Source organism: Geospiza fortis, unplaced genomic scaffold (assembly GCF_000277835.1).
Source record: "Geospiza fortis unplaced genomic scaffold, GeoFor_1.0 scaffold820, whole genome shotgun sequence".
Classification (NCBI taxonomy): Eukaryota; Metazoa; Chordata; class Aves; order Passeriformes; family Thraupidae; genus Geospiza; species Geospiza fortis.
The window spans coordinates 222,300-234,551 of NW_005054657.1; positions in this window are offsets into that span (position 1 = coordinate 222,300).

Sequence of the window (12,252 nt, forward strand, 5' to 3'; positions counted from 1 at the left end):
CCTGCTGATGGAAGAGCTGGTGCATCTCCAGCCGCCCCAACAATTCCTTTTGGTTTCTATATTGTTCAGATCCTCGGGTGACATTATCAAGGGGATCTTCAGATGTGCTTCAAAGGTTTTGTTCTACCAAAAAAAATTGTAAAATTAGCCCTATAATAGGATTATTTGTAGAGTGTGGATAGCTGAAATCAGTTGCTCATATGGGGGCTACTTGATGTTTACACTCAAAAGACTGAAATTTTAGAAAGTGTTGAACCTACATTAACTTGTATCAACATCTTTCTGAAAAGCAAGCACTGTGAAAGTTTCTTGGCTTTTGGAATTTTTACAACAAGGCACTTTAAGTTGTTAGAGTCTTCTGAAAGGCTTAGCCTTGTGCTAAATAAAGCAAATCAGAATGAGATTTCTAAAAGGAAAAAGAGATGAAGATCTGTAACACTGAATTTTCTTCATTAAATATCCTGGGCACTTACATTACAAGCAGAAAAATTCAACATTCCCCACAAAAAGGAGGAACATACAGGAGAACTCTTCTTGTATTTTGATTATTATTAATTCCTCCTTCTTCCAAGCAAAGAGACAAGGGAGAAAGGGATCTTTCCAGGGCTCTTACAGCCTCCATTTTTGTTTATTAAAGTCAAACTTCCACCAGCTAAATAAATTTGTGTATTGCAAGCTGCAGAAGCCGCTGGAAGTGCTGACCAAAAACTACTCTTGCTGTGATTCACATGTTGAGAAGACAAAGGTCACTGATGGCCACCTGCAAAAAAGAGCATTAAGCAGCCAATGACTGAAACCCCAGCGCATATTTCCATTTGCATTCCATTCAGCACCCAGTCCTTATCACTTATTCCCTTTAATGTCACTCTCCCATACAGCTGCTTTTGCTACAAAGTTACCTCTTTGCATCATGTCTTAACCTCCTGTTCCTGCAATTAACAGTCAGTGCTAATTGTACTCAGCTGCAGGTCATTTTGCTACTGCCCCTTGCAGGGAGCTGGCTAAGACCCTCTGTCAGTTAGATTTATCCCACACTCATGCTTTAGCCTAAATATAGCTGAGGAAAGAAAAACTACAACTAAAAGAGTACTTGCTTCTTAGGTACTAAGCAATAACGGATATATGTGGGAAGAAAAAGATTGTATTTCCAAAACGCCTCACTTACATTCCAAATTCTCTTCTACCAATCCAAATTTTCTAATTTCCAAATTGTCAAGAACAGAGTCCTTAAAAAAAAAGCAGCAACAGATATGTTGCCAATTAAAAGTGTCACAATGCACAAAATCACAAGGACACATAGCTTTTAATTGGCAAAAAAAAAAAAAAACTGAAAGAAATGGATCTAAGAAATGGATCTGTGTTAAAATTTTTTCTGAAGGAAATAAAACTGCCAATTCTTTTGAAATAAATTCACTCCCAGAATCCCATTAAAAAAAAAAAAAAAAACAAAAGAAACCCCAAAAAACCAAAAAAACTCTAGTATGTATAACAATGTATTAATATTTTGGCAAGGGCAAATAAATGATGAGGGCGAACAGTTCTTAGGAACCACAGGTTCCTAAATTTGGTGACTCTATAAGTAGGACTTCCTGGAAATTTCATGATCCCTCTTTCTGGCTATACTAAGAATAAGAATGTATTCTGTTAAGCTGTAAGGTTTGAGGTTAGGCCTTTTTCAGTACTTGATCAGGCGTGGAGAGTTCAGCCAAGAAGCATAGAGAAAGTAAAATTAAAAATTTAATAGAAATTCACTTCCTACACTAATTCTACAAATGAAATTCTTCTGAATCATTAGGATTAGCATCCATTCATAAAGCTTGACAATTAAATAATTACTCAAATATTTTCTGCATTATATTATTTAGGTCAGTTTAAATACTTCTGCTGAACTCAAATGTCACAACAGGTCTTAAAAGCTGTCACTTCTTAAAAAGATTTTAAAGATGATCAAGAGCTAAATGTCACAGAGGATTACTGAATGTAAAAGCCTGAAATGCATACTGCTAATATTTCCTACCCTATGGTAATAACTTAGGCATTTAAAATGAGCCACAAATTTTGTTAAAAGACCATTCAGTCATCAGACACCACCGCTTTTGAGGGAGGCACATGCTGTCCTGTCCACAGGTAAAAGCATCTAGGCAGATTAAATCTGTGATATCCACAAAATAGACCCATCTTAACCATGTATTAGATATTCTTGACACCCTAATAAAAACAGAACAATTAGAAATCACATGGATTGTAATTGTGAGGCCATATATCTCAGGCGCCTTTCCCAACCTAAATGATCTTGTGAGTTTCTAAATATGAGTTTCTTTCCTTCTGGTATCCCCTCCCTTCCTGTTACTGTGCTCCAGGTTTGTTTTCTTCCCAAAGCACATCTCCTTCTCTCCTCCTCCCTGCCTCAAGCCCCCATGCTCTGCTCTGGACTGACCGATTTGCTGCCATCTCTTTGGCACTGGTAGAAAAGGTTTTGCTACTGCCACTGCCAGACTGTGCAGTTTTGGCAGTCCTGCTTCCCAGCCCATACCTTGTGCAGCTCTCTGGGGAGTGAAGGTGGGGCAAGAAAAGGCTGGGCTTGGCTTTGGTCTCTGAGTTGGGCTGATTTATTCTTTGCACACCTAGACATGACCTCCTGCCCTGTTTCAGGAGTGACAAAAGAGTGTGCAGTTTTCATGATTCATACAAAGAAAAGGTCCAAAGTTTTTATTAGAGGAAAATTTGGTTGCACTGATGCTGCAGCGAAGATGAAACCACAGCTCTATGTAATCCATTTTCTTTTTGGAGGTTAGAAGGCACTTGGACTAAAGGCAGGATGTGAAAGGAAAGATTTGCTTTTGGGTTCTGTCTTGGTCTCTGGCTCATCAGCTGCTGCTCTTTCAAACAACTTATCCAAAAAAAACAAAAAAAAACCAAAAAAAACCCACCCAAACAAACAAACAAAAAAAAAACAAAACCACTACCACCAAAACAAAACAAAAACCTAAAAATAATTTTCTCACAGAACTCACAGAACTGAAGGTTTCCATTTCTGCTGCTGTGCCAGAGGTGACACAGAATTTCTCAAAGACAGGAGCCTGCTAGGAGCTCCCCTGAGAGCTGCTCACTAACATGAATGCACCTGGGGAAACACCTACACCACAATTAGATTTGTTTTTCATCAACACAGCTGACACAGGACACTTCCCAAAATAAGGAGATAGGTTGCCATGTTGCTTGAATCAGAAGTCCCCCCAGCAGTGAGCTCCAGAGGGAGCAGTGCTACAGACACCTCTGTCCTGCTACCTGCAGGTATCACCAGATGGTTTCAAACAGGCACAGCTCTTCCTGTGGTCTGCACTTCTTTTTCCCCTCTCTTGCCCCACTAGCCAGGTCTAGCATGATCTAAATTATCATGATGATTTCTTCTCACTTCTTTCTTCTCCAGGTGGTATGAAGGACACCTGCAGTCCTAGTCCTGTCAGCAAGAAAGGATTAATTCTTGGCACAAATTAAGTACTGTGTATAAGAAATTATCCTTACTCCTTGCCTACGATTTGTTGTACTTTGAATTATTTGTGCACTATTTGAAGGAAGAATCCAAGTGGCATCTTTTGCCTGCCTTCAAGAAAGGAAAGAAAAGGTGTTGGCTTGTGTTTCTTTTGTCTTTGAAATAAAAAACACCCAGCTAATAGAGAAACCAAAAACCCACCCACACAAACCCACATATCCCACCATCACTGAGCCCTTCCACCACCACATGGAGCAGCTGGAGTCACCTCCCAGATATGACTGGAATACTTGTCCAGGATAGTGCAAGCTGAAGGAGGTTTCTGAGCAGGGGATTTAGGATACCACAAGGCTCACCAAGTAAGTGCAGTCCCAAAGGCACAGGTGCTGTGGTATTCTCAGGAGGAAGGAACATACTGGTTGTGACAATTGATAACAGCTTTGCTTAAGATGCTCCTGCAGTACAAGAAAGGCTTTTTTCAGGTTCTGAGCACAAGTTTTATCTCTGTCTCAAGGCTCCAGTGCCCTCATACCATCAGGGAAATTATAATAGTGCTACATACATATGTTTTCAGGGTAATTAGAATAAATCCTCTTTTTATTCCAGGCATTTATGCTGCAGTAAGAAGAGACATTTAAAAAATAAAGGAAATATACAAAGCAGAGGTTGAACAGCTCCTCCTGCTTTCCTGCCTCTTTGGAGCAAAGCAAGCATAGTATTTTCTGTTTCCTCCTCTGCAAAGACCACTACAAAATTTTGGATGGAAACATCACCATGACAGGGCAAAGGGCACTGTGCATGGATCCAACAGAGGTGTGTTAATCAATTTCTTCAGAAGAGTGAGAAAAGCCACCCCAGACCACTTCAAGAAAAGAAGGCAGCCAGCCAGCTCTGAAAAGAAAGTTAGTAGGCTCCTGGATCAATTCAATCATTGCTGTGCATTGCAACCTCCAGCAATTTTTTTTTTTTTCAGATATAGAGAGAAATCCTGATCCCACCAGACGCGATAATTCAATAGAAGTGAAAAAACAATTTTCACCTGACAAAGGTCTTTCCTAAGCAGGATATAAATGGGTGTTTTTGAAAAATCCCGATGATCATGTGACCTCTCATTATTATAATTGTTTGCCATCATATAGAAACCTGGGACTCCTTACATCAGCAGCCAGAAAGCCAGTATTCTCTAGAAGTGAGCCATTCAGCCAAGGCTTCAACAACAAAACACCTTGCTTGTCAACTTTTAGAGGTATTTATGCTCTGAAAGGTACGAAGGAATTTTTGCAAGGAAGGTGTATTCAAATCTAAGGGCACAGACCAATTGGAAGATAGAACCCTGATGTAAAAATAAATAATAAAAAAATCGAATCACAGTGCAAAGCCAGTCGGTGGATGCCACTGAAGCAAAGTTCAGAGTAATTATAGTGCCTAATTGCTCTGTAAAGCAAAAGTCCTCTGTGCAGCTCTACAGGGAGAAGAAAATTAGAGGTGAAAGCTCATTTCTTTAAAAGTCAGGACTAAATGGCATTTGTTACATGCTCTTAGCCACATGTTGGTATTACAGCCTGCCCAATTGAGCAGCTTAAGCTACCCAGCAGGATATAGTTCTGCTTTCCCATCAGCTAAAGAAGTCTCTCCTTCCCCCTGCGCACGAGCAAGAATTAGTCTTTACTAAAGTCACTATAAATTTGTCAGTGTTTGCTAAGGTGTTTGTTCAGGTTTCAGTTAAAAATTCTAATCTCTAGATGGAGCAGAGAGTATGCCCACACATCACTTTTCAAATCTGCTCCTGGTAATGGAACACAAACCTCTCCAACCCTGCAATTAATGTGTGGGAGAAGCTGGTCTACGACACATTAAAATGTAAGTAACCTGAATTTTCATTCCACTTTCCTCTAGGTGGTCAAATTTACCTAGACACTCTTCCAGTTGAAGGCAAGCAGGGTATTGACACAGCACAGGAGTTGTTTTTCAAAGGTATTTGTTTGCTGCTACTGCTGTTTGTGTTTCCATAAATTAATGTGCAGAAAACAGCATTAAGTATTCTCCAAAATACTGCTGGAAGAGTGTTTGCTCTTCTCATTTGATGCCTACTCATGTAAAGGACCTCCTGCTATGCTGTAATTTCACTAGTCAGATGTAAGTAAACAGAACAGAGAGGTAGGCCTGCCAAAATCAAAGATAACCTTTTCTAAAAGCGTGTAAGAACAAACAGGGTGAACTCGGGGGGCTGGAACGTCTGCTTCAGAGGATGGCAGATCTTCAGATCATGCCAATTTCTCTGTATGACAGTGATGGATGGTGCTTGTTGCAGTCGACAGATTCATTACACTCCAGATAATCTCCCTTCCTGCACGCTGATGTTTTTTAACTCCTCTGAGAAACACCTATCAAATTGTGCTGACAGGTACAGAGTTAAAAACCCAAAGGGGATAGGATTTACCATACTTGTTCAGCATATAAACAACTCCTTCAAAATAAGGATGAATTAGAATTGAGCTTATCTTATTTATTAGGGTTGTAATAATGTCTCACCTGATGTCTAGCTCAGAAGGTTGGTTTAGTATTGTATTTGCTTATTTCTTAACTAAGCTAAAATATTTATTTTCTCAGGATAGAGGATTGCCATGTGATCCCAGCAATAACCTGTGACTGCAAACCTGAATTCAGATCACAAGCCATAATGACCTCAACTACACTGCTGGGCCTGAGTTCACCATTTATGAAAATGCAGTTTGCTACCTGCGCAGGAGATGTCTGGCAACAAACATTAAGAACTGCAACTCACTCATGTGCTAGAATATTACAGACCTATAAATGCTGCTATGTCTGTAACTTCATTAAAGCAGTCAGGTTCTGGACACACCTCAGCTTTTGGGATGTCCTGAACAAACTTTGAAAATGAGGAAGATGTTCAACATTTTCTGATGCTGAATGCCTAATTCAAGGCATTCCATCTTTTCAACGTGGTCATGTTAACCTGGGATCAAGTTTTTAGTGCTGAAAAATGTTCTGACTCTAAGACAACTTCAGTAATGTTAGCAAAGCCCATAAATCCATCTTCCACTAATATTGGAGAGTCCTAATTTCAAAACACTTCATGTCTTTCATAAAGTTTTTCTTAACATAAAAGTAATGCAACATAGCAATAAAAAACCCCTTGGTCTTTTGCATCACTGGAATTGGAGGGGAGCTCCAGCCAAAACCTGAGGGGCCAGCTCAGGACTGATTCCTCTCAGATGCTTTACTTTTTCTCATGCACTGGACACAAAACTTAGAGACCTAATGTGGCTGAGAAATCCACTCTATTAGACCTTATGATTACGTGAATACTTGAGTTTCTTTTGAGCCCTCTAATCTGGCAGTAGTTTGGAGCAAAAGTTTTTTTAATTTCAATTATGTAATTTTTATCAAGATGTTTTTACTCATATTAATAATCCACAAAAAAAGACAAGCCTCAAAATTATACTGATTGAACACAAGCACATGTGAAAGGTTATGCCATCTAGCCTGAGGAATAGTTCTGGGAAGGCTTCAGTGGGGTTTCTTAGGTTAGTGTTTGTTGGTTTTTTTCCCTATTTAAATTCATGTTATCAGACACATGTCCTTGCCCATTACTTCACCCTCTAGAGGCTACTCTGCTACAGAAATTTGACCTTCTAAGAAATTTGCTTTTGCCTGCTATTGCAAAAGTTAAAAGAGCAGAAGCTGTGGAATCTTTTTATTTTAATCTTTTAATATTAATCTTTTTATATTTGAGACATTTTGACTTAACTCTGCCTATGTCAAGTATCAATACCTATCCAAGGAGACTGGCCTGCATTTACACATTTATGTGTTGGTCATTCACTGTGTTTTCTGGAGGGAGCTCCCTGGCAGTGATGGCAGTGAGGTGGGAATTGTGAGGGCAGTCTCAGGCACCAGCCTTCTGGCAAGAAGTAGAGGGAAACTGAGCCAAACACACCTCTTTGGTACTCTTTCTACCTGTGAACAATAAATCACACACAAACTCCCCATACTTAAAACAGTAGGGGAAAGCTAAAATTACAAGAAAATAAACAACTACGATACCTGATTACTGCTTTCTCGAGTGTGCAATAAAGCTTTCCCAAGTTTCCCTCAGACTTTCCAGAGGACCATTCAAGGGTTATTGGTTGCTTTAATTACCTGTAAGTGGATGTCATCCTTTGTCACAATTTACTGCATCCCAGGGCTCTGCAGCACATCCTGCAAAGGGAAATCTTCCACACAACCCAAAGATCTGCTCCTTTTGGTCACTCTCACCTCCCCAGTCACAGACAGGTCTCAGCTGCGGGGAGTTTTATCTCCCATGTTACGTCTGATCTATAGGAAGACTACATATAGTAATGCACAACTAGAACATGCACAGCTTCTTAAAATCTTTTTGGAAATTAATACACCCGTTATATAAAGCTGCTGATTAGAATGAGGCCACCCGTGCCACATGCAGAACTGTGGAGCCAGTTTCATGTATTAAGGATGTGTGAAAAGAATGCAAGAAAATATGATTGATGTAGAAATTAATTATGTTTCATTCAAAAGCCCCTTTCATCCATGAGATGTTAACAGATATCTCTTCTCCTTCTGGGTTCTTCCCTCCTCTTCTAAGTATCAGACAGCAGCTGGCATAGATATTATCTTTGTAGATAACACATAGAGAGAGCAAATATAAAACAACATCATTAAAATAAAATCCCATTTCCTCAAAAAAATCACAGTGAAACAAGTACATTCCTTTGAAGTAGCTCCATTAGAGTTTCTGCTGGAAAGTGATATCAGTCATTCGTGCCCTTTTTTAAAACCTAATATCTGTGTGTGAAGCTTTAATCAAAGGATTTGTCAGTTACAGGAGTAAAATTTATTTTGTGGATAGTTTTAACTGTAAAAGACCACTTACAAACCAAATTGCCTCGGTGACTTCCCAAGCTGGACCTATCAGTGCTGCATAGTTCTGGAAAGCCATGAGACAGTGGGGAAAAAAAAAAACAAAAAAACCCCAAAAAACAAATCAACAACCCCCCCAAAAAATTTTAAAAACCCAAAACACACTAATATTGTAAGCTTGAAGCAAAAAGAAATATTTTTCTGCTTAAAATAAGTGGACCAATCTGTGGAAACCTCACAGTATGTTACCTGAAATTGAGGAAGACTTCAAGTTATTTAAATATTTTCTATGAGATTGTCCCAGCCTTAATCCAGCCAGAAGACAACTCCATTAAGAAAAGAATAATAATTACATGTTTCCAAGTAAATGTAAATAGCAATATACATGATGGTTCCCATTGGTTTTATTAGCTATTTGCCAAGGCTATCAGTTCCCACACAAATTATTTTAAGTTAATTCAAGACTATAAAATTAGTTATGCATTCCTCTTTGTGCTTTATTCTTTATAATTAAAGGATAAATGTTTGAACATTTCTTTGCCCAAGGCCTCTTAAAACAGATATTTCAGAAAAACAACCAAGCCACAAAGCCACACTAGTTCACCTCATTTATATGATGATAAATGTACAATTAATTCCTCTGTTCTGAAGGAAGGCCTGAATTAGTTATTCGTTATGAATAATATGTAAAGATAATAATATTTTCATAAAAGTAGCATTATGGAGGATAATTACTTTTTTTAATAGCCCACCTGAAAATCCATTCTAAATACTTTATTTGGCAAAGTGTGCCAATTACTGGAGAAGCTCTATGAAGCATAAAAATCACATTTTAAGTATTGAAAAAGTAAAGGACCTGATTTTTATCTGCTGAGGATTTTTACCTAACAGAGATGAACTTTCAAACTGTCTTGAAAACTTTTTGTGGGTGAAATCCATCCCGCTGCTTACTGACAAACCTCTCCTAGAGAGTTTCAGGATATGCAGATACACAACTATTTTGCGTTAACAGAATTGATTTTAAGAGTACAAGAGACCCAGTGGAGCAACTGTCAGCCCTGACAGCAGATTTATAACAGAGATAGATCTCCCCTTTTCCTCCATACTGCCTTTACTTTTTAAGTGGTGCTGATTCCAAAGATGCAGAAGCACCTTTGGTGTGTCAGCCTTAGCTAATGGCCAGACTACCTGTGCTCAGTGAGTCCTGAGCAGAAAATACAGCAGTTTACAGACTAGAACCAGATTATAAAACTCATGCATCACGATAAAGACAGGGATATTTGTGACCCGTTACTGTTATGAGCACAGCTGACTCAGGTTGAGAAGCAGTAGTTTAATCTAATGCCAAAAAGTACAGATTTGGGCAGTGAAATGGAAGCACTAAACCCCTCTCTCTTTCCCCCTCTCCCAGGCTTAGCTTCCATCCTTCCCTCCAGAGCTCTCTCCTCTGAGAGGGGCACAGGGCAGCCCTTTGCTGGTGATTTTCTGCTGCCCTCTCCGGGCTGGATAGTCCTAGTCCATTCAACAGCTCTTTATTTCTGATCTTGATTGCTGCCATTATCACAATCACTTTCTGTAAAATATATCCCTTTTGAGGTGGGAGAGAATGGAGTGGCTTGAAGTATCCAAGATCTGGGTATGTCGTATATGAAATAGCCGCATTATTTTATTCTCCCTTTCCTCATAACTTCTAATTAATTCATTTTTTCTGATATTTTCTGAGGGCAGTTATTTTGTGCCCACAGCTGTTGCATCGCCATGATTTCATTCTTCAGAAGTAACAACTTCTCCCTCTATAGGTGAGGTCAGGGTTGTTCTTTTCACGTTTCCATTACTGTACTTCATCTACATTAAATTCTTTTGAAAATGTTTTTCCTGTAACTGCTTTGTGCAGCTCTTTGCTGATGGGGTGTCCTGTCCCTGTCAGCAAAGCTTTGCAAGGCCATCCATCACTGTGTTGGCCAGCAGAGATTTCAGTTCCTGGTGTCTTCCATGGCACAGTCAGGCTGCAGAGTCAGAGACAGTAACACTTTTTACTATCCTGTTGCCTTTGCATCTGAATTTTTAGTGCATTTGTGGGCAAATACACTAAAACTCCCCTCTCGACCAAAGAATCTCATGGAAACCACAGGCTACTCTATGAGCCTGCACAGAGAATTTTTGTTTTGGGGCAAATCTAGTGTAAAAAAAAAACAACAACCCAAACCAAACCAAACCAAACCAAACCAAAACAAAAGCAAAAAAACCAAACAAAAAAAAAAAAAAAAAAAAAAAACCAAAAAACAAAAACCAAACTGCTCTATGCAGTATAAAGGTGGTAAAATCTGAGCAAAAGATGTTGTTCCTTTTTAGAAATATCACATCTTCCTGTGCAGAGCAAGCATGACTACAGGGCATAAAGTAACACTTCACAAAAATGCCACTGATCAACACCACCAGTTCTATCCCTGTGTGTGAGCATCATGAATATCTCTCATCACCTTCCAGCTTATCATTACGCTTCTGTCACTAGCACACACAAAAAATAAGTATTCTGTACCTAAACACAGAGAAAACAAATCCAGAGTGAATCATATTGCCTTTTCTGAGTTATCTAATCCTCAGTGTCAGAAAACAGCCTTAGACTAACAGAATATATCAGTCTTACAGAATATTTCACAAATTGCCTCTTCACAATACCCAGTTTTCTTCTAAGGAATGTCTTCAATCTACTAAAGGCTTACTGACTTTGTGCAAAACATAACAGAAAATAGCTAGAGAGCAATCACTCTCCTCAAGGTCTTGACATGATGGCCTCAGACTTTGGATATGGATAAGCAAAAAAACCACAGAAGTTAAAACCTATTTTAAAGTTAAAACCTCTTCATCAGTTTTGTTACAAAGAAAGAAACTTAGAATTGTTACTACTTCATTAGGACTCTGATGATCCACTGAACTTATGGGGATAGAGAGAGAAGCCAGCAAATTGTTGTGAAAGAACTCCATACACTGGCAGAAAACTCCTTAAAGTTTGCACTCCAGCTCACATAATTCAGTTTTGGGTAATGAAAAGTTTGACTATTTTACTTAGTAATTGCTAGCAATGATCTAGTTTAAGGAGATTTGTGTCTTTCTCAAGTAGTATTTTTGCTTTGAGTATTCTGCCTGGCAGCTCTAATGCTGTCTGTGTTATGAAAGAGCAGATGACCCACACCTTGGTCCACATAATAAGAAGACAGTTTCTATTTAAGGGGCTGGATATCCCTAATGACTTTCTTTAAGATCCTACACATCATGACTATGAATGGAGAGGGAGAAAGAATAAAACTGAAGGATAGCAGCTTTTCATACTCTTTTAATGAGATTTTGGCTCAGACCATTAGAAAAGCATTATTTTTTGTGAAATCAGAGTTCTAGCATAGCATATTTTGAGCTGTTGACAAAAATTAAATCTGATTCACTCCATTTCCAGTGAACCAGTACATATACCCAGAGACAGAAGCACAGCTTGAAATGTATGATCCATCTTTAAAATTCCCTTAATATCCCACCTCAGGACAGTACTTGCTCACTGATCCAAAAAACCTGGGGAGTTACAGTTTGGTAGCCTAAAGCATGAGGCACAGATGAAGAGAAATAAGACTGTAAGAGGTAAAACCACTCTCCCAGATCATTCTGATTGAACAGACTACAGGCTCTCCTTCTTAAATTATTCTTAAAATGAAAGATTGCATGTAAGACTGTCCGGTTAAAAATAGAAAGGAAAAAATTGACATCTGAGAAAATGGCACTCACTTCCCTCTGCTTGATTATTGCAGCTGATTATTTTACACTCTTACCACCACTCTTTACCACCCATTTGAGTGGTACGCAAAGTA